An 11,393-nucleotide genomic window follows, 5' to 3' on the forward strand; every position below is an offset into this window, starting at 1 on the left:
TCTTGCATGTTCTTAGAAGTACTCACGACCTGATGGGACGGGGAACCCACGAGCACGAAGGGCAGCAAGCACAGACAGTTTCCAGCTCAGCCGAGAAGAAATACAGCGAAGAATACATGTGGTCCTGAAGTGTCAGGGACACCTTCTTTTCCCACAGGCGAGGAGGTTATCCCGGTCAATAAACATAGGTTCATCAAAACAACTGTCCGTTTCCTTTAAACCATTAGATAAGCATCCCCAGAAGAGAATGACGATCTGTCATCCATAATATTGGATTTGCATTATCTTATTCCGGAGAACTAGGACGGATTGTCAGTTCTTTTTTCTCTCTCCTCACGGGCAGCTGCTGTCCCTAGTAAGCCCCGTCCACCCGTGGAACTCTGTAATGGGAAAATAAAACAAGACGAGCAGGTATTTAAATGTAAACATTGTAGTGGATAAGATATCGTGCCATTTTTTAATATAAAATAGCAATAGTAATATTACTATCAACCCTTGGTGGTATGTAATTTAACTTTTTTTTTTTTTTTTTTCCTGGTTGCGGACATATGTATAAATACAAACCACAGACCAAATCTGAGCTACATAGTTCTCTGGGAGATATGAAAAAATAGTAGTTACTGTTTAGCTAATAGTGAACTACAATGTTCAACTGAGCACTATTACTTACTGATTCGTTAATCAGAGTTTCTTGTTAGTTAATAGTTACTAGAATGTTAATAGTGCATTAGTCATTTGTAGTTATTCACTAATGATGGAACTGTATTCTAAAGTGTTACCCAGAATTAGAATAAAATTGACTTTTAATCTTATACCAATCCTGTGTCTTATTTTTTTTTTTTTGAAACAGAGACCTATTTTGTTTTAGTTTAGTTTATGTTTTGTGGAAGGAAAGGTTGTGACGTGTGGCCAAGTATTGTGACCCATGCTCGGAATTTGTGCTCTGCATTTAACCCATCCAAGTGCACACAGTAGTGAGAAGTGATCAAACACACACACACCCGGAGCAGTGGGCAGCCATATTGCTATCGCTGCGGCGCCCGGGGACCAGTTGGGGGATCGGTGCCTTGCTCAAGGGACTCACCTCAGTCGTGGTATTGAGGGTGGAGAGAGCGCTGGTTATTCACTCCCACCACCTTCAATCCCTGCCGGACCTGGGACTCAAACCCGCAACCTTTCGGTTACAAGCCCGACTCCCTAACCATTAGGCCACGGCTGCCCCACGGCTGCCCCACGGCTGCCCCACGGCTGCCCCACGGCTGCCCCACGGCTGCCCCACGGCTGCCCCACGGCTGCCCCACGGCTGCCCCACGGCTGCCCCACGGCTGCCCCACGGCTGCGGGGTAAACTATTCCCTTAATACAGAGCTAAGGGGACATTATAGATGAGATTATATATTTCAGTGCTTTTGTGTTCATTCTCAAAACAGTTTGAAAGTATTTAGGGCCCCTATAATGTTTCTCAATAATGTGCTTGTGTTTCTGTTTTTCATTGTCAGGTTCAGGTCAGAATTTTGTCTTCAAAATTGTCAGTTTTCTTCTGGCAGCTTGTCCGTATCTGCTGTCTACAGTCGTGCTGCTGTTCAAATGCTACAGAGCGAGAGGTAAAACTTCTGTCTTCTGTCTCTCTGAGTCTCTTTTCCACAAACTATTCACATTAATTGACAGACATGACTTTACTCTCTGTCTTTTGTGTTATATATCAATATTTACAACAGATGGTTCATAAGCAATAACTGTAGTGGAAGCTAAACAAAAAGTGTCAGAATGAAATGAACATGTGAAAATAAATAAATGTTTTGTGTGTGTTTTACAGTTACATCTGCTGAAGGCCAAATTCAGTATGCTGTAACAGAGTGATATACCATTGATCAAGTTAAGTATTTAACCTCTTAGATTTGAGTTGATTTAATGAAGTTATTAATTTATAATATCTTAGTAGTTAGCTGAGTTTCTCTCTGAGAAACTGCACTCATTATCTGTATGCCTTGGAAAATACCTGATAAGAGAACAAATCTGAGCCACTCAACCTTGAAGCAATTGTGTACTCTCTATGTGTGTGAATAACTGACTCCAGGACAGAATGGACGTTGTCAGACAATGTGACGCAAGAAGTGCTGATATATGCTCTCGGTGGGTCACATCGATCCTAAGACCAGATCTCGGCTGTCACCTAATAATCACCGGAGATATGGTTTGAACTGTATGTCCATGAGTGGAGTTTATGTTTTATCCACCTAGAAGCCTTTTTTATCTAAGTAATGATGTAGTTAGTGACTGTTAGAGTATAATTGCTGTTGTATTGAGAGTGTACGCAGAGCGGCCTATGAACTCCATCGAGAGTGTTGAAGCTGACTTCTGCTGATGAAACTGCAAACTATTTTTCTTCAGTAAATTTTTCTTCAATTGATTCCATCTCTGACTCCTGGTCTTTGTTCATCATATCTGGTCCTTGGGTTTTAACTGTAAATTCCCCTACAAGAGGAATAAACTTCAAACTGATATTACATCCATTCTCTAAACCACATGTAGGGTCACAGGATGCTGAAGTCTCAGGCTGAAGGCTGGGAAACACTCTGGTCATGACCAGTCCATCGCAAGACTAACAGACACACATTCACACTCATATAGACAATTTAGTGTCTCTAATTCACCTGTGCTGTATATCAGAGTGTGGGAGAAACCAAACTGACACATGGAGAACAAGCAAATCCCACACAAAAAGGCTTCCAGACTCATCATCCTCTCCAAAAAGAGTTTCTTTATGTGTCAGTCAAATTCACTGCACTGAAAGACACTGGATAAATAAAACAGTTACAAAAAAAAAAAAAAAAAAAAAAAAATTAGAGTTCATTATGCCTCTTCAATAAGGAGACAAGACTGAGCAACTTCTATGTTTTAAATACTACTAAAAACTAATAATTTCATTACTAATAATGTCAAATGACATCTTAACAGCATGCATTTTGTTTACGATGCTTTTTTTATATTAAAATTTTGACTTCTGTTGTCTGAGAGAGGAGTTCACCGGCGATGCGCTCGAAGATGTCGTTGACGAAAGAATTCATGATGCCCATCGCCTTGGAAGAGATTCTAGTATCAGGATGAACCTGCTTCCATACTTTGTACACGTAGTTAGCATAAGGCCCCGATCACACAAACGCGTTTTTTAGTTCTAAAAACGCGAGGCGCACCGCACTGCCTTTTTCTGGTGACTTTTTAAAAAAAGAGCAGTGCGTTGCGGTTTTTTTGTTGCTAGGCAACCATCAAATAAGCCGTCCTGTCAATCTAATCAAAGGATTATAGCGCGAGCGCTCTAAAAGCTTTGGTTTTTAGCTGTTAAGTAAACTGTCATATCAGCAAAAAACTTAAAACATACAGCTCCGGGTAACCCGCGATAGACAGTCTCCGGACTTTTTAAGCGTCGGTAAAACTTTCGTCACCACAACAGAAGGCCCGCCTCTCCATTCATTCGATTGGATAATGGAAAAAACCGCGATGACGTCAGGCGCTTTTCCGCTCAAAGTTGCTTTTTTTTTTTCAACTTCAGGCGCTCAGAGCGTCCCGGCAAAAACGCGAGGCGCAGCAGGCGGTTAAAACGCCCGCGGCGCATAAACAGCGCGCATAACGCTCACTGCCCATAGAAAAAAATTCAAAAAAGGCGCCTCTCACTGCAAAAACGCGTTCGGTGTGATCAGGGCCTCTCCTTCCTGGATCTCTTGCGCTTCTTTCCTCCCTTGCCAGCGGTCTTGGTGACGGCCTTTTTTGGGCGCAGACTTTGCTGGTTCAGGCATGATGATCTGTTCATAAATTCGGAAAGTCAAAAAACTTTAGTTGCTAAAATACTTGGGCTTTTATGCACTGTCCTATGCTAATTTTAAAAGGGAGAATGGCAGTCTGTGATTGCTGTATCTCCATGGACCAACCCACAGAATGATTTCATTGGCCACAATAAAACCAATCAGGGACGTCAAAATGTAAATCCCTCCCACCGTCTCATGCTTGACGATTACCATCCCCCATCCGTTTCAGTTCCTTTGTTTGATTTTCCGCACTTTTTTGTTTGGTAAAGTGTATCATTACAATATAATAACTACGGAGTTAATTACACCATTTTATTTCAATGTGTAGTTAAGATCACAATAATAATATATATTAACATGTAATTCTCAAAACATTGGTTAACTGCTTATTCATCTTGAACAACTGAAAGTGAGATTACACACTGTTTACTAAACAAATCACAGCTACTTAACACCATTCAGAAACTTGTTCTTTGTGTGAAAGGGTGGGTGACTTTTAAAAGAGCCGTTGGGGGTTTGCGTTTTTGTTTCCAGAAATAACTCAACCTCCGAAACCATACAGAGTGCGTCCCTGTCGTTTCAGAGCATATACAACATCCATGGCGGTAACGGTCTTTCTTTTAGCGTGTTCAGTGTAAGTCACAGCATCACGAATAACGTTCTCCAGAAACACCTTCAACACACCGCGGGTCTCCTCATAGATCAACCCGGAAATACGCTTGACACCGCCACGACGAGCAAGACGACGAATTGCTGGTTTAGTGATTCCCTGAATGTTATCGCGAAAAACTTTTTTCGAAGTCCTTTACCACCTTTTTTTATTTTTCTTCCAGACAGATCCACAGTTACTTTCATATTCACACTGACTAAAAAGATTCTAGAAACCCAATGAAGAAGGGGAGTTTATACTTCGCTAAAGGACCTAGGTGAAACCACAATCATGGGCGTTTCTACTAAACGTCATCGTTACGTCTAATTCGAGCACACCACTCATATTCTGTTTCAATATTACATTCACGAGCAAAGACCACACCTCAACCAAATATATTAATGAATAGTTTATTGCTATGTTAGGGAAGAAGAGAAAGAGGATGAAAAGGTAAGGAGACAGAAAGATGGTCAGGTTGATCTGGAATTGATATCGTCTCATTTGTATGTTTAGACCAGACCATTAGGACCCTTGTGCAACCTGAAAGGAGAAAATGCAACATTATCTCTAGTCAGCGGTCATGACCACAATTGTAGATATAAGCAGACCAATATTACTTTCTCTGACAATAGTTTTGGTGTAGTCATGCCATGGTTTCCCATGTTTGCTTGAGAAATATTACCCACCCAAAGTTAGGTTGGTCGAACAACATCCAGTTGACATAAATGGAAATTTCCTTTTGGCTTTCACAGCAAGTGTTAGCCAAATCTGTGAAATCTCATTTGGCGTACCCCATGCTCCATCTTAACTTGACTTTATCCCATTACTAACCAGGTGCAGATATGAGTTAACAAAGTTACAACATGATCTACTGGAGTCAATCATTCCAGAGTAAACAGGATCAATTCAAATGTAACAATGTATTATCAGTCAGGTAAATATATGTTAATTCAGAGATGATCAATGCAAGACATCAAATTCTCAAAAGTAAATCTAAGAGTAAAAGATGCATGTCTTATTCTAATTTGTTTATGTTTGCAAAGATTTAATAATCATAAAAACAGAAACGTCCCTAATATAATCATAGCATCAAACTTCACAGTCGAAGCAAGTTCTGCAGACGCTTCTCTCAGTGATGTGGTTTGGTTGTAGATGTACCTTGTAATGGAAGTCACAGCATTTTGTGGGTTGTTTCTATATAGTGGGCCTCATTTTTCTGAGGCCATAGGTAGAAAATGGACATTTAGAGTTACAGCAGTAACACATTTTATTTGTTGCACTGGCTTCTTTCAGCTCATCACTAAGGACACATTGTTATTTGTTTGAAGTGAGAAAATGACAGAAGTGTTAAGAGGCCTAATAAAAGAGTTGAGCTGATGGTCGTGGTTTGACTTCTGCTCTGTTTCTGCTCTCTGGTTTTAACAAGAGTGGGGGAGATAGTTATTCTTATTCTGCTTCTTTAGTTTCATAAACCTCAAAATACGACCACAAGAGCAAAAGATTCACAGCAACATGTGCATGTCATTTTCATTTACTTCCACTTCTAGAAACCCTGTCTAATGTCAAACTTTAGAGTCTCTTTAGATGTTTTATTTGACAGTAAAGCAACAATAGTACCAACTGGTGAAACAAAATGTTTAGAATGAGGTTTCTGCCAATTCTTGTTCTCCATCCAATAGTGAATCAAAAGTATTTTATAGACTGTTTTTGGTGGCCCTGCTGTACAACTGGTCAGACTCCTAATAACACTTTACATCCTTTGCATACTTTGTTTGGTTGCTTTGTCTTATTAAGCACTGCTCTCTGATAAATGACTATCAAACAGCACATTCTCAATAAAGAATCCTGCTGAAGAAGTCTCCTGAAATATCTTAAACTTTTTTTTTTAAATGTTGTTGTTTTTCACTCCATTCTGAATCAAAATATTTTTATAAATCACACTGGACAATATTTTGATTTTGGTGTTTTATTTTGTTGATTGTATGAAGTCTTACATGTGAAAATCTTAAATGTTTTCTTTTTTTTTTTTTTTTCATTTTTTGATGCAATAATCACACTGGGTTTTGATTTTGACAAGTCTTACATGTGAAATATGGTGATGCAAAAATACTTCTATGACAACAAAGTGATTGTGCAGATATTGCCAGAATTTACTGACAGAGACAATGTATTACTTGTTCTTTATATCAATCATTGTGTAAAAGCAGTTTAGTTGTCATTAACCGGGCCGCTGCAATTGTAGACGAGAGAATAACTCAAATAAGAGCAGGAATTACATAAGTAGACCTACATTAGGATTCACCTCATGGTTTTACTTTATAACTGGTCTGTTTGTAATGTGTGCGGCTCTGGTAGCATGAATGAAGAAAATAATGCAGTGTGAGAACAACTACTGCAGACATTCTCTGTCTTTTTTAGTAACTTGCATGCATGAAAAGACTAAATATCTTTAATGAATGTCTTTTTCTTCCTGTTTCTTCATGTATTTCTGTGTAGAGTTTTGTCTCCTCCCTCATCTCTTCTCAAACTGTGAAACTCAGGAAGTGTCTGATTTAGTGCACACAGCACTGTTAAAACAGTCTATTAATGTGTCAGTATGGGGTCCAGTGCACTGCCTCTCATACTCTGTGAGTATTTCATTATATTCTACACTATCTTCTGTTTTGTTATTCTGTTTTTAATACAGTATTCAGCTGAAGATAAATGATGTGCTGTGTGTAGGAGGGTTTCAGTGTTTATTGTATTGTTTATTGATTCAATGTGATGATATGTTACGTGTGGATCAGATACAGAGTTTCAGAGATCATCTGTTTATCTGTGCTGCTTGTGAAAGATGGAGGCCCTGTGGACATGTGCTTTTGCTAGTTCTTCTTATTTTAGGTAGTTCAGTTAAATCAGACATATTTGTGTTAATATAGGTTTGGTGTTGTATGATATTGTATCTTTAAATAGACTCTCCATTAGAGACCATTAGAGCAAAATTCAACATTTGTTTTGATAATTATTAACCCAGAGAATATTACTGCAATGGTCTGATTGAGTGAAAAACCTAAGACTAGTTCGCAAAAGTAGGTTTTTAACATATTTGTGAAAATATGACTGAATGACTTGGATGACAGCAATGGTTCTTGATGCAAAGTTGTTCATCATATGAAGATCTAGTGTTTGTGTGAATATATGTGCATTCATTTAGCCATTTGAAGCCATTTACCATATCAGCTTGTGTTTTTAAAGCCTTTTTAACTGTTATAGCGCCACCTATGGTCCGATCTTCACGAATACTTTGCATGCTTGTTAAGAGTCATCTGACACATGATCTCACCAATTTTTGTAAAGTTTTGAGTTTTTGTTTAGGTTTTATAGGCTTTTGGGTATTTTTGGCCACACCCTTTTTCTAGAGAGATCTAGTTCTAGAGAGAATTGTGCTGCAGTGGTCTGATCAAGATTGAGCAAAAAACCTAGGACTAGTTCGCAAAAGTAGGTTTTGAATTTACTTCAAAATGGCGGTAAAACTGGGCCCATAGAGTGAATCTGATTTTTTGGGGGGGGTTTTTATCGTCTTGACGATAAAATCCAAAAATCTTTTTCTTTTTTTTTTTTTGAGTCTACGACAAATGGTTTAGGAGTTATGAGCGATTTCGTAATTTTGTTTGCTGTAGCGCTACCTATAGGCCGATTGGGCTGAGACTTTGATAGGTTCTCCCCAAATTGAGATCTACCATCTGGCCAAGTTTGAAGTCTCTAGAACTTACAGTTTGGTCTGCACAATCAGTTTTACGGCAGAAAAAAAAAAAAAAATCCTTACAATTACAATAGGGTTTCAGCACTACGTGCTCGAACCCCTAATAATAATAATACATGCATTTAGAAATAAATGCTTAAATCACACTTACCAATCTCTAAATGTCATTGCATTAATCACAGTATATCAAATATAAGTGATATCTGCCAACAAATGATGCTCAGGCTTTTCTCTCTCATGTTCTTTGCAGAAAAACCACAGCTGTAGTTCATCACATTAACATATGAACATGTTCCACTAATGATTGACAATCAGAAATGTGTCTTTGCTTTTCATTTTGGGCAGCATAATTGTTTCATAACTTTCATAACAAATGTTTTGAGTGTAAACTGTGCTTGTGCCACGTTTCTTAATCCTGTTACCCTAAAATCCACTAACACCTTTTTTTCCAGTGGGGTCAATTTGACCCCAGCAAGTGAAACCTCCAGAATATAACTTTTTGACAAAATTTTTTGTGTCAGGTCATTTATACCTTTGTTGACTTGTTAAATAGGCCTTTTAAATAAACCCCCTCCTCCCACCCCCCACTCTTAGACATCCACCATACCTACTGCATGACTATCGACAAATTCGCAAATCACCATAGAAACTCATTGATTAACCTAAAATTGTAAAAACACATATAATTTTGGTGTTATATTTGTTGCAGACTATTTATAAGTATAAATATTTGTAACTAGAACATTTGGAAAGAATAACAATTTCTAATATCAAGGATAGTAAAAGGAATTCAGCTAAAGACACCTATGAATAGTAATGTGAGCATTGTATCAGGGCTTGTTTTATGCAACTGTAATTGTTTTTTTATGCAAATATATAAGTTTGACATAAAACAAACTGCATAGACAGAATATGAACAGCATTTGTTTTTCTTACAGCCCACTAGAAGGTTCATTCCAGCCTTTTATCTGCACTACTTTGCAGGACGTATGATGTGGGAAAAAAAGTAGCACATGTAATGTTATGGCCATTTAGTCCCTCAGCCATGTCTAGTACAACACTCATGCCCTGTTTTTTTTTTTTTTTTTTTTTCAGGGGATTTATCAGTATATAACTTCATATTTCAGGCATAGATAGACTGTGCTTCACATGTGGCCCATATTGGTATGCCATATTTGGCTGGTTTGTTTGGCATGTATTGTCTGAAGGGCCATGAAATGGAACCAGACATTCATCCACAGTGATGGGAGGAATAGATTGTAAAGTAAGGTGACCAGACGTACCACTTCCTGGGGACATGTTCAGCACAGGATTTCTAATTCCCCTAAAATAACCATGTGTTGTTATATGACATCAAAGGCCCCCAGCACTGCATGTTTTGTATGTCTCCCTAATGTGAGACACCCAGTTCAGGTCTTCTCTACTAGGGCAGTCTCTACTAATGAGCTGATGAGTTGAATTAGGTGTGTTCGATGAAGGGGGGCATACAAAATGTGCAGGGTTGGGGGGCCTCCAGGACAGATTTGAAACCCCCGACTATACACCTTTCCCTCTACATTAGTAGCACTAAGTCTTCTCAGTCATCAAGTGGTGAGTGGGACCATAATAACTTTCCATTTGTGTAAGGAAATGTGTCTGTTGGTGGTTGAGAGACAACAGAAGATCAACACTAGGAGTCTCATTCTCATGTGAGGAGGATGCCTCATAATCAGGGTCCTCCTCTGCATTATCATCTATCTCTTGTACCACAACGGACAAAATGAAACATTTGATATTTTTATGCAGAAAAAATTAGTCAATTTATTTAAAACACCAATTTATTTAATCAAACATTTGAACAAATAGATTTATCCCACTTGTGATGTTTTGCACATCTCATATTTAACAAAAAATAAGATTTCATACCCACATGTTGCTTTCAGGCAACACTGTACCATTGTGGATCACAAGTATAACCAAACTATCATATCTGTTATCATACCAAAACATTATAATTAGTGTTGTTTCAAAGTAAAAAAAAAAATAAAATTATCATAATCTTATGCTAATATATAACTTTTCCTTACAAGCATGCACATACACACACAAGCACATGCATGTAAAATCTCCTTCCTCACTAATGACACCTCACAGCTTGTGAAATTCCTCTCAACAGAATATGTGCAAGCATTGTTTATGAATTACAATTCTTATAAATGCATCACAATATCATGCAAAAATACAAATACATTTAGATAATTCTAACTTTTTTCTTACAAATATCATATACACGTATGCTATGCTATATGCCGGGTTGGCCATATGTGATTCCATTATGGTACAATGTTGCCTTGAGGCAACATGCAGTTTTTTGTAATTTCCTATTATATATTTGATGATATATTATGAAAAGTTTTTGAAAATACTTCTTTACTAACCAGTGAAGGTGATTCAGATTTTTTGTTGGCAATTAAATGAATGAAAATTGATGAAAACTGCACCTTTCTCTGGACAAAATATGGAGTCATGTGACATGTGCACATGTCCTGAAAAAGGAAACAAAATAGACCCCTATGGGTCATGTGACCACTTTTTTGCAATTTCATTTGTTAGTATTTGACTTCTTCTTTACTAAGATAGCATAGATTCATTAAATGGGTGGCTCATTTTATTTAAAACAAAAACAAAATAGGCTGTGTTGCCTGGAGGTACCATAGAGGGTTAAAATGCAATATATGAAAGAAGCGGCATCTGCCAACAAATGATGCTTTTCTCTGAATTAACTTCTGTTTTCTGAGAAATATTTTCAGTTATTTTTAACAAGTTTGTCTCAAGTGTCATTTTAGCGGAGGTGTGAAGTTAGTTCGCCTTTGGTTCTTAGCAGAAAAACCGCAGCTGTAGTTCATCACATTAATATACTTAATATACATACTGTGACCACATCATTTTGGGTTCTTTTATGATTTTGTCAAGTCCATTTACATTGTGAACATCAAAACATACTTCATTTATTGATAAAAAATATGTACTTTATTATTTTCATGGCCACTATAATGTCACAATTAACCCTTGTACTGTGTTAAAAACCCTATAGCACCTTGAGCGTTCCTGGTCAAATTAAAAAAAAAAAAAAAAATGCATGTAAATCTTACAGTCTTAAATTTCTTACTGTACTATATTATCACCAAATAGTGGATTTAATCTTTTTTGTCAGCTTGTTT

General features: G+C 37.6%; 1 long non-coding RNA gene across 1 annotated transcript; it reads left to right on the forward strand.

Annotated features, from left to right (window-relative positions):
- Window positions 1–1,360: 1,360 nt before the first annotated feature.
- LOC127157923 (uncharacterized) lies at window positions 1,361–2,414 on the forward strand. Its single transcript, XR_007826026.1, has 2 exons — window positions 1,361–1,603; window positions 1,816–2,414. It is a non-coding gene; the product is annotated as an uncharacterized LOC127157923 (long non-coding RNA).
- Window positions 2,415–11,393: the final 8,979 nt, after the last annotated feature.

This window comes from Labeo rohita, unplaced genomic scaffold (assembly GCF_022985175.1).
Source record: "Labeo rohita strain BAU-BD-2019 unplaced genomic scaffold, IGBB_LRoh.1.0 scaffold_1259, whole genome shotgun sequence".
Classification (NCBI taxonomy): domain Eukaryota; kingdom Metazoa; phylum Chordata; class Actinopteri; order Cypriniformes; family Cyprinidae; genus Labeo; species Labeo rohita.